This window comes from Diceros bicornis, chromosome 2 (assembly GCF_020826845.1).
Source record: "Diceros bicornis minor isolate mBicDic1 chromosome 2, mDicBic1.mat.cur, whole genome shotgun sequence".
NCBI classification, from domain to species: domain Eukaryota; kingdom Metazoa; phylum Chordata; class Mammalia; order Perissodactyla; family Rhinocerotidae; genus Diceros; species Diceros bicornis.
In genome coordinates, this window is record NC_080741.1 from 29,461,534 (window position 1) to 29,486,871 (window position 25,338).

The 25,338-nt window shown below is 38.3% G+C and overlaps 1 protein-coding gene across 1 annotated transcript in view; it reads right to left on the reverse strand.

Moving 5' to 3' along the window:
- THRB (thyroid hormone receptor beta) overlaps window positions 1–25,338 on the reverse strand; it is a 360,716-nt gene that overhangs the window by 205,855 nt on the left and 129,523 nt on the right. Inside the window, exon 2 of the mRNA XM_058553892.1 lies at window positions 4,028–4,098. The gene's annotated coding sequence lies outside the window, so the exon portion shown is untranslated. The remainder of the gene's footprint in view (window positions 1–4,027; window positions 4,099–25,338) is intronic.

Below are 25,338 nucleotides of genomic sequence, written 5' to 3' on the forward strand. Positions count from 1 at the left end.
CCGTGATTGAAGAGCCTCTATAGCTGCCTAATTGTGAACAGGTGTGCTAGGGGCCTCCACAATATTCCTTTACAACCAAATCTCACTTTATTTCTGGATGGCAAGGTACCCAGCTACATTTTCCAGCTTCTTTTGCAACTAGGAGTTGGTAGATGAAATTATAGGTATAAGTTGTTGGATGGGAATTCTGGTGAGGCCTCCTAAAGAGGAAAAACATGGTAATGGGTGCCTTTTACCCACCTCTTCTCATCTATCCTGCTGTCTAGAATTTATATGTGAGGGCTAGAGCTCCCACAGCCATCTTGAACCAAGAGGTAGGTTTGAGGATAAAGTTATATGCTAAGAACAGAAATACAGAGAGATAGAAGGTACCTTAGTTCCTGATGATCATAGAACCATCCCACCCGCTGCCCTAGAGAGACCAATAAACATTTGTGTATTTGTCACTGTTATTTATGGTTTTCTGGTATGGGCAGGCCCAAAATAGCAGTTCTTCTCTGCACAAATTTAGCTATTTCTCCAACTCAGCCAATGTAATATGTTGATTAGCTTCAATCCGTTGCTTCTCTTCTTAAGACAGTGGCTTACAGCTAGAAAGATCTGAGTTCAAGGCCAGCCCTGCCACTGTGACAGTGTCATCTTTAGACATTGCTCTTGACAATTTTACCCTCAGTTTCCTTGTCTGGAAACCGAGAATAATAATAATATGCACATTAAAGTGTTTGCTATTTTTCTTTCATCCCATTTTTCAGTTGTTATTAGCCCAATAGCACCCATAGGAAAAATAGTTGAGAGAAGGAAAAGGGGATAACACTCAAATCAGGATATTTTTCCACTTGTTAACAGCCCTTATCAATGGGTTAGTTGTTGAAAAGGCTCAGAATGACAATTTTTAAAAGTCAATAGGAAAAAATATCAATAGATTGGACTTCAATTATTGACATTTTCTCTCATTCTCATGAATAATTGAAATCTGACTATACACATGTTGCATTTTCCTGAGACCATTTGACCTATAGATAAATGCATACATACACACACACACGCATAAATTTCAAGAACATTAGCTCCACGAGAATCACTTGTCTCAAGTCACTGGAATGGAGAAGATACACCGTTTCTGCCTTGGTATTTTCCATTTGGATAAGTTGACTTTTAATGACTTGAAGAAACAGTTCCTTTTCAATGGGCACAGAATTGCAACAAAGCAAATTCTGCTCAGACTCTTACATTGTGTACTTTCATTTTTGCTCTTATGCACATTAAACTAAATTGATTGGATAAGAATCTTGCTAAATTAAATTTGATTCGATTAGTAAATCTGTGTACATGCAGGCAAATTACAGTACGTCTGGGTTAGAAAATGTCCTAGTTATTTAAAATGTTCTTTTTTATGGATAATTTAGCTTGCCATAGCTTCATTAGTGAACTATTTTTTGTTAATGTGGACCCATCTTGTGAGTTAAATAGGCTTTGGTCCTTTGTTGGGAAATCACTCAAGAAGTAGATAGCTTGTCATTTCTGAAGAAAAGTAACACGGCTCAAAGGCTGAACAATTGAGTATCTTCAAATCCTTCCTACTCTGGCTCCACGTGACTCTCTCTTACCATTTTCTAATAATGTCATTATTTCCTTTTCAAAAACATTTTTCTTGTTCTTCCCAGCCCAGTTTCCTCATCAGGGTCTAAAAGGCAGAGTTGGCCACTGGGTCCTATCTGCCCTGGCCTATGTCCTTAGCAGCATTTCAATCCAAGTAATTACCTTCCATGTCACTGTCAGACTTCTAAGACACATAAATAGAAAAATTTAAATAGAGTTGGTTCAAAATATTTCAAGGGGAGGAAAGTATTTTTTAAAGGGTCAAAATGCCTTATTGTAAGGATATAGGTACAAAGCCAATCATTTGAGAGTACTCGACACACGCCAAAAGCAAAAAGCCTGAATCCAGCCTGTTTTACAGGTGTCGCTTGAGGCCTGAACTCCAACCTTAGTCACCAGAAGTTCCACTCTGCTAAGATATATGAGAAGGAATCTTGCATTTTATAGGTCATGGAAAAGCATTCAGACAATGGAGGAAAGAACTGAAAAATTATGAAGAATTTCCGGAGCATTTTCAACAGTACATGTCAAAGTCATGCATGAATCAAGAATCGTACCCAGGATTTCTACTCCCAGAACTCCCATGTATCAGCCTTTAGCTGCATCACAGGCTAGAGGACCCTAAAAGGTATTCAGTGGTACCACTGTCTGGAATTCTCTAAGAATTTTTTTTTTCTGCTTTTGGTGATTACTGAACCAAGAAAGGGTTAGAATTGCAGCATGGTCTCCTATCTTCTGAAACTTTGCATTGTGACCTTAAACCTGGCTCAATAAATAGCCCACATAACTTTAAGGAAGTTCATCAGTATTTTCATCCACTAATTGCCTAATTTGTTTTTTTTGCTTTATTTTCTCTTTGTTTTTATTTTTTAGTGGAGGTATATTTTACCCACAGTGAAAAGCACAGATGAGTTTTGACAAATGCCATGTAGCCCGCACTTCAGGTATACATTTCCATCACCCCAGAAAATTCCCTGTGCCCCTTCCCAGTCAATCCTCTCTTCTTCTTGAGATGACCATTGTTTTGATTTCTATCACCATAGATTAGTCATGCCTTTTCTAGAACTATATAAAAATGGATTAATACAGTGTGTACTCTTTAGTGTCTAATGCCTCATGTTTTAAGCATCTATAAAAATCACCTCTTAATTTCCTTATCTGTAAATTGAGGGGATTGCCTTGTAAAAACAGCGTGCAAGTATTCTGAGGAGTTGTAGGTTTTCTGGGAGGGGTGAGGGGACCTGGGAAGTCACCCTGACTGGGGATGGGTGAAGAGGAGGCTAAAGAGTGAGGTTTGCAGCATGCTTCTCACCTTCAAACAGAACAGCTGCACTTTCCTATGTCTTACAAATTGGGGTTCACTGGAAGATTTCATTTAGGAAAAGGGTTCTTTTCCTAGGGTAAAAAAAATGTTAGAGAACCTCAGGTCTAGACGATCCTTTCTGATCCTTTTCCCTTGAACAGTCTATAAACTACAAATAGTGTTTTCTGATATGAGAGCTGTGAGTGGTCCCCTGGAGAGAGGGCTGGGAGACAGAGGCAGCCAGACTCGGGGCCCCCAGGGAGGGCCTGGGCACTGAGCACTGTAATATTAGTACTGGTTACAATCAGATAGCGCCACCCCAACTGAGGAGCCCAGACAATAGGCCAGAGGCCCTGGGCAAGGGGAGGCACAAAGGCGGCATTCAAAAGCCCCGACTCCCACAGCCAGCGAGCATTTCTGTAGACTCCACCAGACCCCGGCCCAGCCGGAACGGCACCTTACAGCCAGAAAGCCATTTTTTCACGGTTAGCTTTTAAACTGCTAAAAATAATAAACACAGAAAGGAAAGTGCTGACACAACCTTAACTGCAGAGACAAACTGAAACTGTTGTTATAATAAATGTCAACAAACTGGGTTCCAGATTATAACCTAGCGTTCCAAAGGCTGCTTGATATTCCCAAACATCTGGGGCCTGGAGGGAGAATTCAGAGGGCTTGTCAGTAAAGAAGGGGAATCTTTCCTGCACAGGTACTTACACCCTCTCTGACTTGCTCTAACCAATGGACCATCTAATCTTTATGCCTCGTTTAGTTCTCGAAGAAAAAGAGCATGGACAGGACTGCTGGATCTTCAGGGAGCACAATTTCCCCACCTAACAATGAAATATGGGCTCCTTTCTCTCCTGTCCTATTACTACTCTTCTTCCCCCGGGTGAATTTGTAACTTTCTTTTTCTCCACTGTGTTTTTTTTAGCCCCTGTGATGTTTTATATTTCTCCTAAACACCTACAGAGTTCAAAACTATGTTGAACAACATCGTTTCATTAAATAATAACATAGCAGCAACACCACAGATTAGAAGGTAATACCTATAATGCTAAAAAGTGACAATTAATCACAAAGATCACGAGTCTGCAAACAGCCGAGTCAAGCCTGACATCTGACCTTCTGAGCCATTAAATCACATGTGGAACTTGGCACCCACGCAGGACAGCCATCGGAGGGAAACCACAGATCTGGAAAAAAGGAAACACAAGAAGATAAATAGAAGTGTTTTTTTTTTTTTTAAAGTTCCCCAATATTTGCTTAATCTGCGACTGTTCTTGTTTGTATGTTTAAATAGGGTCTGGTTTCCGAGCTGTCTCTGATTTTGAATAAATGCAAATAGACTTAGATAAAATCTCGTTCCAAAGGGGAGATGGTTTCAGAGAACGGGACTCTAACACAAGGACTGTCATAACACATTATAGGCATGTGGGTCCTAATGACCTGCTTTTCTGTGCACAGGATTTGGAAGTTTTGGATTCCCAGCTGGGAAGATGACTAAAAGGCAAATGTGAATCTTAAACAATTTAGAAATTTGGTGCTAAAGCGGGTCCAGCTGGGTCTGAGAGGACAGCTCCTGGGAAGGGTCTTTAATAAAAGCTTCAGTCATGCCCAGTGGTGAAACGACAGGTAATAACGTTCATCAGGGTCTGCCTCTGAGCACGAAGCCATGGGGCTATCTAGATTGTGTTAAGTGGGATTAAACTGGGGACACTTCCCACAAGTATAAACAGACAAAAAAGATGGCCAAACAGACCATGGCATCTGCTCGTGCAGCAGCCGATGTCTCCAAGTTTCTGTCTGCACATGAGAAGCTGCTTTTCAACTAACTGTGGTTCTGCAATTTTTGTTGTTCTTATTGTGGGGGACTTAGAAATCATAGAAAGGCAGAGTTTGGTAGAACAAATGTCTGGGTTCTTGCTACCCAGGATAGACCATTGATGACATTTTGTCATAGCTGCTCATTTTTTTTTTTTTTTTTAAGAGCATAGACATAATCTCCTTGACAATCCCACTCCAATGGCAGACCATGAATCTGTTTGTATCTTTCCAGGCCACTTTTTTTTTACATTTACATAATATATGTGTATCCAGGACAATGAAGGGTGTTTGTGCGTTTTTAATTTACCTATCTGATATGAATCTATGTATGTGTATCTATCATTCTCCATTTTTGACTCAACATTATGTATGTGAGAGCTAACCATGTTGATTTGTAACAGCTCATCCTCTCTAACTGCCACACTGAATAAATACGTGCTTAGTCATTGTCTTTCCATCCAACACCCAACATTTATGGTACCATAAAAGCACTTGTTATATCATTAAAGCGCTTGTTAGTAATGTGTGGGTGTGCATATGTATGTGTGTATGTGCGAACTTTCTCTGCAACTCTTCTCTGCGACTTGACTCCGAGCTTCTCAAGATGCTGCCTTGTCTTGTTTTAACAGTGGCTCTTCCACACTATGACTCTGTAGAATTGACATGCAATGTGTTGAAAGGCAAAATATACTTGTTAAAAATTGATGTGCCTATTATTAATTTTTCTCCCTTTAAAAATAACATTAAGGTAGATTTTGGGGCTGTGTTTATCTATTTTCTTCACTACTCTTGTCATAAATCTTCAAATCCCAAGCCGTCAACATCAACTCACTGTTTGCTAGACTATCAGAAACTGACAGTGTGAGGTTGAAGACCAAGACGTTTAAGAAGCATACTCTAAAAGCGTTCTCAAAGAGTAAATTGACAAGGCCAGGAAGAAGTTTGTGTTTGTAACTGTTGTTGTGGCTTTATGGCAAATATGAGTAAATACATACACTACTTTTGACACTAATATCTAAAAAAAAACAGTGCCTTTTGTACGAAAATGATATTGGGCCTTGATTTATTTTTTGAGAGTATAATTCTGATTTAGACTTTGAAGAATATGTGTGAAGCTTACTCAGTGAAAACAACCTGAAAATTCTCACATAACAATTAATAATAATAAGCATGTTTATACATAACATTTATTAAGCACATTTTGTGGGCTGAGTTATGCTAATTCTTTCACCTAATTTCACTTAATTTAACCCTCACAATGATCATATGAGGTAGGCATTATTAATAAATCCATTTTTCAGAAGAGGAAAAGAAAGGCACAGAAAGATTTAAAATTTTGCCCAAAGTCAAACAGTGAAGAAGAGGCTAGCCAGGAATCTCACTTAGGCAGGAAGATGTCGTAAGCCTTCTTCTGAATTACTGAGAACAGGCTCAGGTTTTAAAGATAAAACTGCAGAGAAGAAAATTGAAAAACCGTGTCACTGAAGTGGCTTCCAAATTTTGCTATAATACAAACAGACAGCATCTCTTTCATGGTGTGCCTCAAATCAAGAACAAACCAAATTAGAGTGCCCCAAGGAGACAAATTCAAAGTGATTTCCTAGTGATGAAGGAAATTTAAAGTAGCAAGGTCAAGCCCCAGACCCTTCTAACTTAAACATACCCATTTTTAATTCTTCTTCTCTTTAGAAAACAGGGAGCTGTGAATTTGCTCATGGCTCAAAGGAGGCTCCCAATTTGTTTACATGAGATTCAAAGCAAAAATGAGAATCACCCCTGGGACAACTTTAGTCCGGAATGTGTGTTCTTTACACATTTTTAACTGGGGCACAAATAGATTAACAGTGTGGTTATTTTGTACTTTCAAAAGAATCTGTTTTGTAATTGATTCATATTTACATTTGGAATACATTTATTTCTGGGCATGAAACAGTTCATTTTGTTAAGCCATCTGACCTGAAGTGAGGTTGGCACAATTTGCTATGACTGCTCCCAATTAATGCAAATTGATGGTTAAAGGATAAAGTCCCTTTAACTTGGTTTATTAATATGTTATTCATAAATGGTTCTTTACTTGGTTTATTTTTTTTCCAGTCAGTAACTATATACAAATGAACTGTACAGAACAAACTAGCAAATACATAATATGTATTTTATTATAAAGTTTTCATTTTAAAAGGGTTAATATTATGGCAAAAAAATAATGTCATCTATCTATCTATCTATCTATCTATCTATCTATCTATCTATTTCTTTAGTCTCAGGTCTCTCATCAAATCCTATGGAGCCTGAGATAGACTGATTGCATTGCATTAATGGCCTACATTCTTCACCCCTCCCTACCTGTGACCTACCATTTTGCCATGTAACTTTGCAGTTCCTCTGACTAAAGAGGTTGAGTCTATTTTCCCGTCCCCTTTGATTCTGGTTTTGGCCAGACTTGTTTTGGTTAGCAGGTATGCTACATGTAGAAATTTGAAAAAGTTCTTGTTATGTTAATGTGTTTTCTCTTGCTCCTCTGTGATTTCCATGAGAACCTGCCTGGGCTAGCCTGTCATAGTTGAGAAACACGGAGTGGAGTTGACTCACGTCAGTTGTCTCCACCAAGGCCATCCTCGATCAGCCTAGACCAGCCAAAGCCCCATACATATGAGAGAGCCCAGGCAAGATGAGCAGAGCCATTTAGCTGACCTACAGATGACCACAGATGCATGAATGGGCCAGCTGGAAGCGGAAGAACCACCGAGCCAACTCTCGGACCTGTGAACTTAGAAATACCCATTGTTTCAAACCATTGAGTTTTGAGGTAGTTTGTTACTACCCCAGGTAACCTCATGTAATACTATTGTATGCTAGGTAACTGATATAGGACCTAACCCGGTTCACTCAAAAAAGAGATGCTCACCTAGAAGACGGTTTAAAATTAGTCAATAAAATTCAGCAAATATCTACCAAATGCCAGCTTTATCAGTCAAGGTTCAACCAGACAAATATAAACTGGTCTAGTATTTAAACAGAAGGACTATAATGCAGGGAATTGATTACATAGGTGAAGGAAAATATATGAATGCAAATAGGGAAGAATGAGGCATCCAGGAACTCAGTAATTGCAGAGATCCTTGAACTATAGGGACAAAGAATGGAGTGTTGATACTGGAGCCCTGGGGCCAGGGTCACCTAGCAGAAGCTGAAACCTCAAAGGGCCTCTCTAGTAGCAGCTGAAGCCCTAGAGAAGACACAGCTGCCATCAGAGATACTGTCTGAGGCAGAGAGCGTAGGGAAGAAATACCCTGGCTTCTCCCTTCCTTCACTCTTCCATTCTCCCTCCAGGGTTTTCCAATGGCTGAACCCAGATGGAGGCCACTTGACTCAGGAACCTGGACAAAACAACCCCTAGGGGGCAGTCTCTCAGTAATACAAGGGAAGGGCAAGGAAAGGATCTGAGGGCAAACAGGGAAATACACCCCTATGATGTACAAGACACTGTACAAGGTGTTACTCAGTGCTCAGAGCTACAGCCACAAAAATAACTGACAATCAGAACAGACCATGGATTTGAAGGTTAGAAACAGCCTAAATAGGAGGAAAGGATGAAGGAAAGGATGTTCAGGGAGCAGCAACTGTGGGAGCTAAGTGCAGGAAATATGGGAGGAATAACAAGTATTCTGGTTTGGCTTAGAAGGTTGTGTATTTGGGAGGAGGGAGTAGGTGTGGTAAGGCAGCAATGAGACTACAAGTTGAGAGCTTGAAAGAGTTTGGATTCCAATCCAAGCAAACTGGACTTCTGTCCCGAAGGCAATGAGAAATGAAACGGTTCTGAGCAGAGAGTAATATGACCCACATTGCATATTAGGAATATAGCTCTGATAGAAATTTGAGGGATAGACTGGAGGGAGAAAACTAGACTAGGGGTTTTTAATTCAATGTAGACCCCAGGGAATTCATAGCCCTCCTGAAAAAATTGGCAGGAGTTTGTGTAAGCATTCTGTTTTCTGAGAGATGGTACATAGCTTTCACATGGTTTTCAATGGAGCCCATGACCCCTGACCCTATCAAAAATTGAAGCACCAGAAGCAGTGAAGCGATCTAGAAAGCCCCTATAACAGTTCTTTTAATGAGGATCAAAAATGTAGCAGTGGCAATGGGAATGGGAAGGAGTAAACAGATATAAACATTTATGAGGCACCATCTAGACAAATAATCTAGATGAATGTGAACAGAAATAAAACAAGAGCAAGAGATACTAAAAGTTTTAACTCTGGGCTACATCCGTCTGCTATTCCTTTCCCTCCTATAAAATGGAGGAAGCAACTCATGTTTCCAAGATACCACAAAGATTCACTAAATTGAAAAGTTCCAAGATACACACATGGCATATACATCACCACTGTCCCCCTCCCATGTTCATCACAGATATTACTAATCAAAAGCAACCTTTCCTTACTGCTGAGTCCAACACAATCCTCCTATCTGTCTCAGAGAGCACCCAGGCAGCCACTGACTTTTTTTAGAGCAACTTTTTATTTATTGTATTGACTGTTCTTTAGTTTCATAAGGATGAAGTACCAATGAATGGCTATATTTGGCGGAATGTATCATATACTAATATGATCTGTATATATGTATTTATATGCATATTTCCCACATATGGGAAACTTACTTATATACAATTGAGCCACTAGCTAGATCTTACCCAAGTTCACGAGTGCACTTAATGTTAACTCAAAGCAATTAATATAGATTTGAATTAAACTGAATTGGGGGAAAAAACTTTGCATACATGAAAACTTATTCTATTATTGAATTATCATAGTAAAGTTTTAAAATCAGGGGCTGGCCCCGTGGCTTAGCGGTTAAGTGCATGAGCTCTGCTATTGGCGGCCTGGGTTCGGATCCCGGGCGCGCACGGACGCACTGCTTCTCCGGCCATGCTGAGGCCGCGTCCCACATACAGCAACTAGAAGGATGTGCAGCTGTGACATACAACTATCTACTGGGGCTTTGGGGGAAAAAATAAATAAATAAAAATTAAACAAAAAAAAGTTTTAAAATCAGTACATGTCATCACAATCAATTACTAGTGACTTCATTGTTTGGTAAACAATTGTTTCTTAACTCCAATCACAGGCAAGTAGGTATATAGTATCACCATAAGCCATCCTCCTGTCCAAGTACGGTGACCTGCGGGTTGGTATTTGAATGCCATTATGGTGGTTTTCTAACCTTGGGGTGTTTTCCGTCCGAAAAGAGGTGTCATTATCAGAGCTGCTTTCTATATAGAACCATAAGAAAGACAGATTCAGATAAGCCCCATTTTTTTCTACTTAGAGTTTTGATCCGCAAGAAAATAATTACCGTCCATATCAATATGAAGACTTTCCCTGCTCACCTCAACCCCAAACCCCAAAGTTTGATCTGTTCAATCCAAAACAAATAACTTTTGGGAAAACTGTCTATATACAAAAATATTCCCAGAAAAGTGAAAAAAACCCTCTAAGGTAAAAAATTCCTAGCAGTAATTATTTGACAAAGACCCACAATAAAAATTATGTTTTAATCTGTAACACGTATACATAGATAGAGTTGTGTGTATGTATATCTAAATAAAAGTTCCATAAAATAAGATTCTCACTCATGTGATGCACTTTCTATTCTATTCAACTCTACCCTATTCTATTCTATTTTATATACTATTTCACTAAAGAAAAATTAGTAATGACCTGCTAAATTAATTTTATTACCCAATAATAGGGCCCAACCCACAGTTTGAAGAACACTACTGTAGCAAAATGACTGAAGTACTCTGACTTGATTTACCAATGTAAACATATCCACAAAAGAAGAATCCTGAGCAACATAGCAGGGGAAAAACATCTCTTGGCTCTCTCCCTAGTATCCTGGATGAAGCCAAGGTTTGCTGAGCCAACTTTTGTACTTTGCGGTTGACAATGACTGAAAACTGAAAGGCAGAGATCAAATCCTCACTCTCCTTCTCAACACATCTCTTCCGCTTGGTAATTTATACCGTGCAAGTATCAAGCTATTCAATTTTGCTGTCATTTACTGTTCTTTTTCCAACAGCAATGGAAACACAGGGTCAGTTTACTGTCTTCTCTCTTTGGTAGAATTAGATTATTCTCCCTCCTGCCCCTTTAAACAAAGATGGCATTCATCACTCCGGAGAACCACCCCGGGAGGAGCTCCAGACAAAGCATGGCAGGGAAAGCACTATCCATGAAGGGGCAATAGCAGAATCTGGGCATTGAGGTTGTCAGTCCAGATTATATACCAGAACGAACTTTGTAAGGATTCTTTTGACCAGGTGAACACAACTGGAATGGGAGCAACATAATTATCAGTAAAAAACAAACAATAAAAGGCTATATATTTCCAAATTCAGTGGTATCTATCAAAAGAAATCTATTTATTAAAAAAATTAAAATCCATTTTCTCTTTCGAAAAGGCAAAAAATAAACGGATACTACAGAATCATCATATCAGAGATCCTTTGGAGGCTTCCTGGCCAGTACTCTGGAACTAGAATATTTCTTACCTGTGACTATTTTGACATTCATCCACTTTGACATTCATTCATTTACTGTGTACCCTCCCCTACATCTCTACCCATTCCACTTCAGTGACAAGTCGAGCCGCATAATGACATTTCAGTCGATGATGGACTGCATACACGATGGTGGTCCCACAAGATTATAATGGAGCTGAAAAATTCCTGTCGCCTAGTGAGGTCATAGCCATTGTAACGTCATAGCAAGAGGAAAGGAAACTGCAGGAGAAGAAAAGGAAGAAGAACCTCCAAGAAAAGTCACAGTGAAGGGTTTAGCAGAAGCTTTTACAGACTTCAACAAGCTCCTTATAAAGTTTGAAAACATAGACCCCAACACTGAAGGGTTTTCATTAATACAGAGGAATGTTTACGGTGCATTATCTGCTTACAAGCAAATCTTTGATGGAAAAAAACAAATCAAGCAAACCACCGTGGACATAGTTCTGAAAAGAAAGACATCTTCTCAAGAAAAGCCTCAGGCAGGTCCTTCAGGAGGTATTCCAGAAGAAGGCATTGTTATCACAGGAGATGACAGCTCCATGTGTGTTATCGCCCTTGAAGACCTTCCAGGGGGACAAGATGTGGAGGTGGAAGACAGTGATACTGATGATCCTGACCCTGTGTAGCCCTAGGCTAATGCGTGTGTTTGTGTCTCAGTTTTTAACAAAAAGTTTAAAAGGCAAAAAAAAATTAAAAATTTTAAAAATAGAAAAAATCTTATAGAATAAGGGTATAAAGAAAGAAAAAATATTTTTGTACAGCTGTACAACGTGTTTGTGTTTTAAGCTAAGCGTTATTACAAAAGAGTCAAAAAGTTAAAAAAATTTAAAAGTTTATGAAGTAAAAAGTTATAGTAACTAAGGTTAATTTATTATTAAAGGAAGAAAAATATATTTTTAAATAAATTTAGTGTAGCCTAGGTATACAGTGTTTATAAAGTCTACAGTAGTGTACAGTAATATCTTAGACTTTCACACTCACTCAGAGCAACTTTCAGTCCTGTAAGCTTCATTTCACGCTGTGCCCTAAACAGGTGTACCATTTTTTATCTTTTATACTGCAATTTTTACTGTACCTTTTCTACATTTAGACATGCAAATACTTACCATTGTGCTACAGTTGCCTACAGTATTCAGTACAGTAACATGCTGTACAGGTTTGTAGCCTACAAGCAATAGGCTATACCATATAGCCTGGGTGTGTAGTAAGCAATGCCATCTAGGTTTGTATAAGTACACTCTATGATGTTCACACAATGACAAAATCTCCTGATACATTTCCCAGAATGTATCCCCATCGTGAAGTGACGCACAACTGTAGTGAACAATTAGTGGGTGCATCAAAAGCCTGAAGTTTTTCACGTTCTTTTATTCAGCATTTCTACTTCTCAGCATTTATTTTAAATAAATGATTATGGCTATATAAAGCTCTAGTGACAAAGACGTTCCTGTGGTGTTATCTATAATGGCAAAAGCTCAAAGGATATACAATTAATTGCTAAAAAGCGGTAATCTTTGGGTGGTTGGGTTATTGGTGATCTAAATTTTATTCTGTATAATTACCTATATTTTCAAAAATAAAAATGAGACAAAGGGATCGAAAATAACACATCTATGCTTGATACTGAGACACTGGCAAATCTCCAGGTAAAATAGTCTCACCAAGCCAAAGGATGCAGATGTATGATCATGTCCTGAGACACCCTTATAGAGAGCTCTAGTGCCCACTTAGGTTCCTCAGTGGTAGAATGGAGACAATAACAATAGCTAATTCATAGAGTGGTGATGAGGATTAAATTAAATAAATCAAATGTTAAAATTTGTAAAGTGCTTAGAACAATGCCTGACACATATAAGCATAAGTGTCAGCTGTTATTGTTATTATTATGTCAGCCCAGGAAATGGGAAGACATTTATCTAGTTTCATGCTGAACCCAATGCAAAGGCCCTGGAAAAGATGAGTTTGTTTTAAATGCTTCCAAAGTTATACTCTGCATTTGGAGAATCAAAATGAAGTAAAAGGAAACTTTTGGGGGTAATGGATATGTTCATTATATTGATCGTGGTGATGTTTTACCAGTGTATACATATGTGAAAACTTACCAATTGTATGTTTTAAATACAATCATTTTATTTTATATCAATTAAACCTCAATAGGCTGTTTAGAAATGAAGATAAAATAAAGCTTCTTTGGACAAGTAATCTTAAGAGAATTTTCCACCAGTAGACCAACACTAAAAGAATATTAAATAGCGTACTTCAGGTAGAAGAAAAAAGGTCTAGATGGGAGCCTGAAAATACAGGAAAGAATGATGTGCAACAAAAATAGTAAAATGCAGCATTTCTAAATGAATATTAACTATTTAAAACAATAATTATAATGTCCTGTAGTTTAAAAATGTATGTAAAATTGAAATATAAGCAATAATAACACAAAAGGCAGGAGTAGTAAATGGAATTAAAATACTCTAAGTCTTGCATTTTCTGGAAAGTAGTCAAAGTCACAATTTATATTATACACTAATAAATCAATTTGTCATTTCTAGGTTAAGCACCAAAAGAAAGTAAAAGAACATATGACTAACAAGCCAATTGAGGCAAAATACTTCATTAATTCAAAATAAGAAATTAAAGAGGAAAGGAAACACTAAACAGTTGGGGCAAATAAAAAAATCAAATGGTAATATCACAGATTATAACCCAAATATATCAGTAATTGCATAAAATTCAAGTAATATACATGTACTAAATTTTTTTTTATAAATCCCAGTTAAATGCAACTTAAATGAGACACACTTTGGATACAAGAACACAAAATTTAGAAGAATTGAAAAAATGCATATAATTTATATTAATATCAGACAGTGAAATTAATCACAAGGGATATTGCTAGAGATAAAAAGGGATATTTCATAATGATAAAAGAATAAATCCATAGGAAGACATAACAATTCTAAATCTGAATGTACCTGATAAAACAAAGTCTCAAAATATATAAAGCCAACATTGCCAGAACTAAAAAAAGAGGTAAGCAAATCCACAATCAGTGTGGGAGATTTCAACGTACCTCTCTCAGTAACTAGTAGCAAAAATGAGTTAGGATATAGACCTGGATAACATGATTAATAATTTGGATTACTCTATTTAGAACATTGCGGCCAACAACTACAAAATACACAGAATGTATATTGAACATTTACCAAAATGAATCATGCTTTGGGCAACAAATAAGTCTAGAAAAATTTCAAAGATCAAAAATCATATAGAGTATGTTCTCTAACCACAGTGGAATTAAGGTAGAAATCAATAATAAGACAATAACTAAAAAATACACAAATGTTTGAAATTAAGCAATACACTTCTAATTACCTCATAGGTCAAGGTCAAAGCACAATGAAAATTAGAAAATATTATGACCTGAAATATGAAGAAAACATGACATATCAAAATGTGTGAGATGTAGCTAAAAGTGGGATTGGAGGGAAATTTATATACTTAAATCTGTCTATTAGAAAAGAAGAAAGCCTGAAAATCAATGACTTAAGTATCTATCTCAAGAAGTCATAAAAATAATACCAAATTAAAGTGAACAAAAGTAGAAAGAAGAAAATAATAATTAGAAATTAGTGATATGGAGAACACAGACGTAATAGAGAAAACAACCCAAGCCAAAAATTTCTTCTTTGAAAATACTAATAAAATGTATAAGCCTGTAATGAGATTAATCAAGAAAAAAAAGAAGAGGCAAAAAATTACAAAGATTACACAAACACACACATAAATTTGAAACACACATTTTAGTAAATAATACCTTTACTTTGTGCGATGCCCTCTGATATTTTCCATTCTATTCTGTTCTAGCTTTCACATCCTATTTCATTAAAAATGGGAGTCACTCACTAAGATGGTTGCATGGACCATTAATGTGTTGCAACTACGTTTGAAAAACGTGTTCCAGAGTTTGTGGCAAATATTAGGCACTCAGTATAGAGTCATTGAATGAATAATGGTATATGTTTTGCATACTAGCCTTATCTCCAGCTTGTTATTAGTGTCTATCCTTGTTTTCCTTTGTGTTCTTGCATTTTTTTCTTTAATTTATGTTAACCTAATATAGTGTATGTATCTTTATAAGTTGTCATAAACTTTTCCAGAACAAGTCCTTAAAAAACGCTTTCAAAGTCATATAGCAAATCAGTCAGGGCAGAGCCAGGAGAGGAAATATACTCCCAAGGCTTTGGGTCATGCTTCTCTGGGGACAGGAAGCTCAATACGTGTAAGAGAGACACTTCCTGCCCCACCACTGTAACAATGCCTGCAGCACCAGTGCACACTAGAGCAGATGGTGACCGTGACTAAGTGATGGGAGCTCACCTCTAACTTTACAGGGAACCATATATACTCCAGCTTTCCACAAAGTTCTCTTGCATTTCCCATAGCTGGGAGAGAGAGAGCCAGCTCATTCTTAGAAACACAAAGACACTTTTTGAAAGAGGAACAAAGGATTCTGCAGTTGACAATGAAGAATGGTGTGAGCATCTACGTGCATCGCTGTGATAAAAGAGTTCATGGTCTTGAGTTTCCTTTATCTCTCTTTTCAGGGTGTAAAGTCTTTCTCAGGTCATTGAAATTGTGAGTCTACAGGAAGAGCTAGCAAACACATTGGAAGGAACTAGTCCAGGCGTGTGAGAATAAACCTTATCTTTCTAACACAGGAACAAATTTCACCTTAATAAAACTTTAATTTTAAAACATTCTCTCAGGTCCTATTGAACAAAACTTTCCCTACAAAAGGTCTTGGATCACTTTGGGCAAATTGCCATCCTGGCTTATCTTCCACACCCAAAGAAAAGAAAATATGTTTTGAGCCAAGCACCATGGTCCAACTTGGTAATGCTGTCCTTGTGAGGACAAGGTTGTGGGCTAAAGACGGATATGAACTTGACGGATCATTCCTTCAGCAGAAAAATGTCAAAAAGGACAAGGAATTTAACAGGGCTGAAATGGATCACTTTTCCCGTAGGTAATGGATCCTAAGCTTTGTTTCTGCTCTAGCTCCAAGACAGCATGGATGCTTCCAAGGAAATAACCAAAAATGCAGACTAAGATTTACATGCACATATGTCTACAGAAGTATTTGCCTTAGTAGAATGAAATCAGAAGCAGCCTATATGTTCCAAACTGGGGGGAATACTTTTAAAAAGTAATGTGCAACCATTAAAACTAGTACTTACAAATCACAATGTGAGAAATAACCACAATAAAATGTCAAACGTAGAAAGCAGGATGAAAAACTATACATACAAAATATGAATTCAACCCATTTTCTAAATCATATATATATATGCATAGAAAAAAATTTGGAAGAAACACTCCAAAATGTTAAGAGGAGCTACAAACACTGGCTAGTGAAATCAAGAGTGAATATTAAATGTTTTCTTTATTCTTGTTTGTTTTTTTTCAAAATTTCCACCACAGGCATAGACGGCTTTTACAACTAGATAAATAAAAGCTATTGTAAAAAAATGTAATGATGCATTTTTTAATAAATTTCAGTTTGTTCATTCATTGATTCATAAATATCTGGAAACTTTGTCCATTTTCTCTTCAATGACAGCTTCAGGAGTTAAATTTCTAACTTAACACAGAGAACAGGAATACCGGATGCATCAATGAATCTTACGCCAAGTAAAAGTGAAAGATGGGTTCTCACCTTCTGGACATATTTTCACAAAGGGAGACCAACTTTTAAAAAAACCTTTTTTCTTATATACATATTTTTCAAGGGGGTTATGTGCACTAATTTAAAACCATAGTTTATAGGCAACATGAAAGGTTTAGATGGCCTAGCTAAAAGCCTGCAGTTAACATAAACGTCACACACACACATGAATTCCCTCGGCACAATTCCCCAGTCCTATCGCACTAATGTCAGCCAGCTGGCTACAGGCAAAAATGAGGAATAGAGTAATCTCTATAGCTATTTGAAAAGGAAATGAAGGCAGTAGAAAGAAATGAGGCTGCCATATTGAAGCTAGGACCATCAGAGAGTCACAATTAGTTTAGCAGGCACACTAGCACACATGCTAAAGCATCTTGGTTTTCCGTGTGGTTTCTAGTTACTTTGTCACTTTCCTGAGCCATGCCTGTGAGTATGGTATACCACCAAAGGCTCATTGTTGTACTGGCAGATGCAGGGAGGAAAAAAGTGGATCTGTTTTATCATTTATTTCTCTAACTTTACATATTTGACAGATAATTCCGTACGGTAAAAAAGAAAAGAAAAACTCCTATAAAACCTAGTTACTAGCAAGCCACTTAATCAATTAAGAAGTTTCCTTTTTTATCCCTTAATTTAAATAAAACAAAATTTAATAAAGCAAGTCCATGTAGCAAATTGTAAATACTGAGACTTTGGCAACAAATCTCCCTAAAACCCTGCTAAACTCTGCTAATTTTTTTTAAACAATTTCTCAGTAATTTGGAAGGGTACGCCACCTACAATATGGCAGTCTTAGGCCCTGCTCTCAATTAAAGTTTCTGCATAAAGAGGTTTAAAGGAACTTCAGATGCTATCGCAGATTGGTTAGAAATATGTTTACTTTGGAAAAACATATGAGGCGTAAAGAGTCACTAGGACCTACCCATTGGGTTTTCTGGTCTATAAAGGAAAGGTAAACTTTTTCATCACCTTGGAACATCCTCCAGTCCTTAGGCTAAGACATTTACTCCTGACTTTGGAACTGATATTTGGGCCAGTGAGAGAAAACACTGGAGGGGAGAGAAGGGAGCCTGAATGGAAGGCGAGAGGAGATCTGGGGTGTGTTCTGTCTGGGTTTCTGCTCTCAAAGAAAGGATTACAGTGTCAACCTGTGAGTACAAGTGAAGAAAGCCCAACTTCCAGGTTAAATAAGGACTTTGGTTTGGAAACAAGATTACGAATCCCCTAGGGCTGTGAAGACTTTTCTGCACATCCATCCTCCCATGGCCCCACCTCAGGCAGCTCCAAGCCACCACTTGGAAGCTCTGGATGGTTTTCAGTGATTCTTGAGGGAGGAGATCACAGAAGGCTCAAGAGCTAAGGGTGAAGGGTTTCTCCATAAGTCCACACTGATATAAATAAACACATGAATAAATAAATAGGAGAGAAGTGAAAGCTCTTTTTCAGAGAAGAATACCAACTAATAAATATGGAAGGAACAACGGAGTTAGAAAACCACTAATGGATTTTAAAACTAGTGGGTAAAAATGTGAGGGAAAAAATGGTATTTGCATCATCTCAAGGCATTTCCTTCCAAATAACATATTAATTACAAAGAGGAAAATAGCAACTTTACACTGGGAAAACCTGGCAGACAGCACCTTAACTAAGTGATCAAAACTAACATTGCCAATAGTGGAATAAACTGACATCATGTGTTTCCTGATATGATGCCCTGAGAAGGACACAAGATCATTACTGTGGTACTCCTTCCAAAAATGTACCACCTGTTTGTAATATTGAGGAAACATCAGAAATCCAAGCTGAGAGACATTCTATACAAAAATTAGCCTGTACCCTCCAAAAATGTCAAGGTCAAGAAATACAAAGAAAGGCCGAGGAACTGTTTTAGAATAAAGGAGGCTAAAGAGACATGACAACTAAATGCAACATGGTATTGTGGAATGGATCCTGAATGGGAAAAAAATGCTATCAAGGACATTATTGGACAATTGACAAAATCTGAATACAGAATGCCGATTAGACAATAGAATTATATCAATGTTGAATTTCCTGGCTTTGATAACTGTACTGTGCTTATGTAAGAGACTGTCCTTGTTCTTAGGAAATACATGCTGAAACATTCAGGAGTGAGGGCAAAAAGACAGCAAGGTGGGAACAAAGATTTAATGGTACATAAATACCATTTTCTCCACCCTGGAATTCCTCCCCAGCCCTATCAGAGAGTAGGGCCAATGGGGGTTAGTTTAACAGGGAAGTGAGGCTCAGTACATTTCAACTGAAGGGAGAAAAGATGTGCACAGGTGTTCACACACACACACACACACACACACATCACATACACTCACACCACATACACACCCCCACATCACACACCACATACACACACCACACACCCACAGCGCACGTGCGCACGCGCGCACACAAACACACACACCAAGGACAGCTAGGGGGTGCGGTTTGGGGGACTTTCTATAATCTCAGCAGTTTTAATGACTACAGGAGTCTGGCTTATCATGGAAACTCCTAAACTTGAGCTTTGTGACCAGCGTTGCTTCTTTCTGGATGAGGGGAACGTTGGTGTTTCTCATAATTTCTTTCCCTTTATTTGTTTGTTTGCATTTGATACTTAGCTTGAAAATGTAACTCTGGTGACATCTGTCCCAGGAGTCTACGATCTGAAGGCCTTCACGAGACCCGTTTCTCAGACCCTCGCACACTAGATACCCACTTCAGGTCTCTCTAACACACTGCAAGGGAAATATACTCTGCCTCCTTTGGCAGGTTTGTTTAGAGGGTTCATTTAGAATAGATTGCATTTACTAGCACATTTTTGCAACCTGTGTGTAAATCATTCTCTAAATGGTGCCTTATGGAAATAAAATGCTCTTGAACTGGGGATGTGGCAGAGATGAAAACCAGAACTTGAAAGCTAATCCATTTTGAAATCCAGACATAGACCGAAAGCCTTATTTTAATCAATAATTTAAATATCAGATAATCTAGACTACGTCGGGGGGGGATCTTGTTAAAACTGAGATTCTGACACAGTAGGTCTAAATGGAGACTGAGATTCTGCATTTCCAACAAGGAGATGCCAAGGCCATTAGTCTGCCTCTCAAAGACCATGGTTTTAGTAGCACAGTATTTATATTTTAGCAACTTCAACCAGAGGTGTGAGGTATTATTAGGCCCATATTTTTTTTTTTTGGGGAGGAAGATTAGCCCTGAGCTAACATCTGCCAATCCTCCTCTTTTTGCTGAGGAAGACTGGCCCTGGGCTAACATCCAGGCCCGTCTTCCTCTATATGGGACGCTGCCACAGCATGGCTTGACAAGCGGTGCGTCCCTGCATGCCCCAGATCCGACCCTGAGAACCCCAGGCCGCCACCGCTACACCAGCGGGCCGGCCCCAGCCTCATTTTTAAGATGAGAAAACTGAGGCTCAGCATGACCAAGTAACTTTCCCAAGGTAACAGGGCAAGTAGGCGACCGCTAGAACTTAAGCTTAGGCCTCTTCCCGTAGATCACTCTGCCGCAGAGTCAGTTTCCCCCTGCCTTCCTCAGGTGCCTGAAAGAACACCAGCTGAGATGCCTGAGATGACAAGCAGTCTTCTGTGACATTGAAAGCAAGTGTTTCCCTAACCTTTTTTGGGTAAGGCATCCCTTTGAGAATCTAATGTGGGCATCTTTGTGGTTGTCATTGCTTTGATTTGTCTCCAGAAAGGTGCTCCTCATACTTACATCTTTCTACATACAGTCCTAGGAGGTTGATGGAGTCCCTTGAAGTCCACCTGTGGGCTCCATTGACAAGAACAGCTAATTCACAGGCCTCAGGAGGACACCTGAGATCTCACCAATCTTCAGTACTCCAGAAACGGTGGCCACGTGTCCACCAAAGGCCCTTCAATGCTCCCCATCCCTTCCAGAGGGATGTGAAAAGGTCATTTCTTGCTTGCTATTTAAGCACCTCTGAGCTATGACTGTTGCTGAGATAAATTCTTAAGAGGACTTTTTACAACTCAGTCAACAACTTGAATCATTATGCAATAAATAGCTCTGCCCCTACCACTTTAAGATGATATTATTAATAAAAATTCAGCCCCATGTGAATTCATAGTCAAAGTCATTAGAAGGGCTGAGTCAGATATGACGGTGTACATCAAATATGCAAACAGGAAGGAACAAACACAATAGTACTTTTGTCTTTCCTTATCATGTGCTCATGTCACACTCCTTGCCGCAAAGCCTGCCTCTGATGCTACAGTCCTGAAAAATTTCTTCCTGGGAGATGGCATATAGGAAGGTAAAGACATAGGATAAATCATCCTTTGGCAATATTGAGAGGTTTAGACTTAAAATTCAGCACCCAGCTATTATTCTTAGTGACCTACTGCCAATAATTAAACCAAAATATAAGGCTCTTGTTTACTTTGGAGCACCTGGCCTAAAGATTGAAATCAAAGAAAATGGGCTGGTAGCCCTGAATCAATTTTGTAGTTTGTTTTTCTTCCAGTTGCTTTTATGTTTTTTTTTTTTTTATGTTAGTAGAAAATAGTATACAAAAGAACACTAATATCAGGCTTGAAATCTCAGAACTTAAAGGAACGTTTAGAGAGAATTTCATTCAAATTCATCTTTTACAGTTGGGGAAAGCGAGGAGTGAAAGGTGAAGTGACTTTCTCAGTCTGAAACTTGTGCCAGGACTGGAATCCCTGTCTCTTTTGAAAAATATTATTGTTAAAATAAAATATATGTGTGGCTGAAAAATATTTAAAGTTCAAGAGAATACCATGGAAAGTGAGTGTTTCTAGAGCTGACCACCATCAGTAAAGCCTGCTTTATCTTCTCAGAAATGTTCCTTGCATACACACGCATATATGTATCTCCTTTTATTTCATAGAAGGTTCATATTATAAATCTCTCTTGCTCATTTCGTTTGGCGCTTAATTTGAACTCCTTTCATATCGACATATTCAAATTTACTTCCTTCTTCTAAGTGGGTTACATATAGTATTCCCCAGTAATTATTCCACTCATAATTTATTAAACCACTCCCCTAGTGACATACTTTTAGGTTGTTTGCTGTTCTTTGGTATTACAAGCAATGTTGTACTATTTGAATATATTTTAACTGTATGCATCTCTGCATCTTTTCATACACTTCTCTCACTTGTTTCTGTCAATTGTTTCTTTTTCTGAAAACTTCCTACATTAGCAACCACTCCCCATCATTATTTATCCCCTTGCCTTGCTTTAGTTTCCTTTGCAGTGTTTATCAGTACCTGAAATAGGATGTATTTGCTTGTTAATTCTTTGTCATTTGTACCTGCCTCCTAGAATGGGAGCTCCATGGCATCAAGAACTTAGCTTTATTCACTGCTGTATCCTTAGCACAGAGAACAGTGACTGGCTCCTGGTAGGTGCTCAATAAATACTTGAAGACTAAGTGAATGAATGCTTTTCACGTTTTACTATTGGATTATTGGTCTTTCTCTTATTGATGCATAGAGTTCTTTACATAGTAACTAAATGAGCCTTCGTTTGTCATTTCTGTTACTAGTATATTTTCCAGTGTGATCTTTTTTATTTGCCTTTGTTGATGGTATTTGATTTTTGCCATAAAGAAATGTTTAATTATTGTATACTCAAACATATCTGTCCTTTATAGCTTTTGAGTTTTATGTCTTGCTTAGAAAGGCCTTATGCACTCCAGAGTTATTTTTAAAAACTTGTCTGGTACTTTCATGGTTTGTTTTTATGCTGGAATCTTTGATTTATTTGGAATTTACTTTGGCATAAGTAGTGGCTATGTATTCAGCTTTGTTATTTTTTCCCAAATAGTTAGCCAGTTGACCCAACATTAATTAAAGAATAATCCATCCTTTACTCATTGTTCTGAATGCCATTTATCATACACCAAATTCCCATAAATATTTATATTATATGTGATCTCTATTCTGTTCTGCTAATTTGACTGCCTATTCCTGTGTTGGTACTAATTTATCTTAATTTCCTTTGCTTTATAGCATATTTTAACATCTGAGTAAGACTGGGCCCTCCTCTTTGTCCTTGTTCCACCATAATTTTCCTGTCAATTCTCACACAGTTATTTTTTCATAAGAACATCGAATGCCACAAAACCAGTCAACCGTCTCTCCAAAAAATTATCTTACCATTTTATTGAGATCAGATTATTTTATAGATTAATTTAGGAAGAAATGACATCAATACAAGAACCCAGTTCTCTTGACTCTTGAACATTCTTTATGCTCTTTCGACTTCCTTGATGTGCACAAATAAAATTCAACTTTCTTCAATGGGGAGAATTAAGATGACCCATATTAAAACTAAAACTAAATCTTCTTTTCTGGTTATCTATTAATGTGAAGCAAACCATCCAAAAATCTAGTGGCTTAAAACAACAACCATTTTGTTACATCTCTTGATTTTGTGGGGTGGGAATTCAAGCAGGGCTCGGTTGGGTGATTCCTCTGCTTTCAGGTACTGTGAACTGAGGACACTCAGTGACATTCAGCTGGTGGCTGGTCTGGTCTAAAGGTACAAGATAGCTTCACTCACATACATGACACGTTGGCAGGGATGACAGGAAGGCTAAGCTCAGCTAAGATAATCTCCGAGTACCTAGATATGGCCTCTCTAGCACGGCAGCTTCAGGGTGGTTGGACTTCTTAGATGGTGGCTCAGGACCCAAGAGCAAGTGTTCCTGAGAACAGAGGGGAAGCTACGTGGCTTTTTGCATTCTGCATGGCCTCAGAAGTCACACAGTGTCTCTTCCACCATGCACTATTGGTCAAAGGGCTCACATGACCACCCAATTTCAAGGGAAGGGGACATACACCCCCACCTCTTGCTGGGAGAGGGTCAAAGAATTTGTGGCCATGTTTTAAAACCACCATACCTTCTAGTAGTAGAAAACTAGACAATTTTTTCATTAGTTTAATTACTTACGACTTTTCTACAATCTTCCTCCCACTTCTCTTATTTCTGCCTCTGGAAACATTGACATGATGCAGAACTGGAAAGTATTTAATTTTTGAAATGAAATTTTCAGTTGAGTTGCATTCTTTGTCCGTGTTCAAGGGGACAGCCATGCCCTCAGCATGACTTGAGCTTTCTCCATCCGTTCTTTCCGCTACCTCCTCCTGGTCGCTTTATAGCTTGCTGGTGTCTCTACCAGAAGGTAGCCAGAGCAGAGTAGGTCAGTTCTAATTTGTCAATTTTTAAAAATTTGTTATTTGGCAGCAATTTTGCATAAAAGTGGAAAGGAAATTAAAATGAAAAGTGAATGTTTGAGGATTAATTGTGAAACCCAACCACTCATTGCAAAGAACACCAGGGCTGGCTGTTCTTTCTACTGATCCACGGCCTTACTCCAAAGATCCCTAAAGACATGCCCCAGTAATTCCCTGTGCATCTTCCTAGGTCATCCCCTTCTCTTCTACATTCCAGTGATAACAGCAACATTTATTAAATATCTACTGTGTAGGTACTTTATACATGTTTATTATTGCATTTAACCCTAACTGCACTTCAAGGGTGGGAATTGTTAAGGCCATTTTATAGCCAAGAACACTGCTGCTCAGAGTGATTAACTGAATTGTCCAAGGTCACAGAGCTAAAATGTAGCAGCTTATTCCCCACATCCTTGCCACACAAAATGTGGCCCCTTACTGACAGCATCAGCATCACCTGGGAGCTTGTTAGAAATACAGAACCTCAGGCCCCAACCCAGACCTACTGCATCCAGAGCTGCAGTTTAACAAGATCCCCAGGTGGTGTATATTCATCCCAAAGTTTGAGCAGCACTGCTCTGTATTCCTGGTTCTGCAGTGTTCCTGCACACTGGAATCCCACGGAGAGCTTTTTAAAATACTGACACCTGAGTTCCTTTCCCTCTTCTCAATTCCAATTTAATTGGTCTAGGGTGCAACCTGGGCATCAGGATTTTTCATAACTCCCTGAGTGGTTCTAATATGTAGCAAAGATGGAACCACTGCTTTATACAGCTGACCTGGTACCAAGCATATCTTGTATCTTATATGCTTGTTTATCATCATTTTTATACATGTTCTATGTCCCCAACATGAATATATTTTATATATCAGCTCTTTTCCTTGGGTAGTTTCTTGCACAAAATATGCACTCAGTAAACATTTGTTGCTATTGCTATTGTTGAAAATGGTGCTTTAATTGGTCTGTGGGGCTTGGGCATCAGTATTTTTGAAAAAGCGCCTCATGTGATTCTATTGTGCAGTCAAGGTTGAGCACCACTGGGCTGGCTCCTACAGCTCCAGCTGA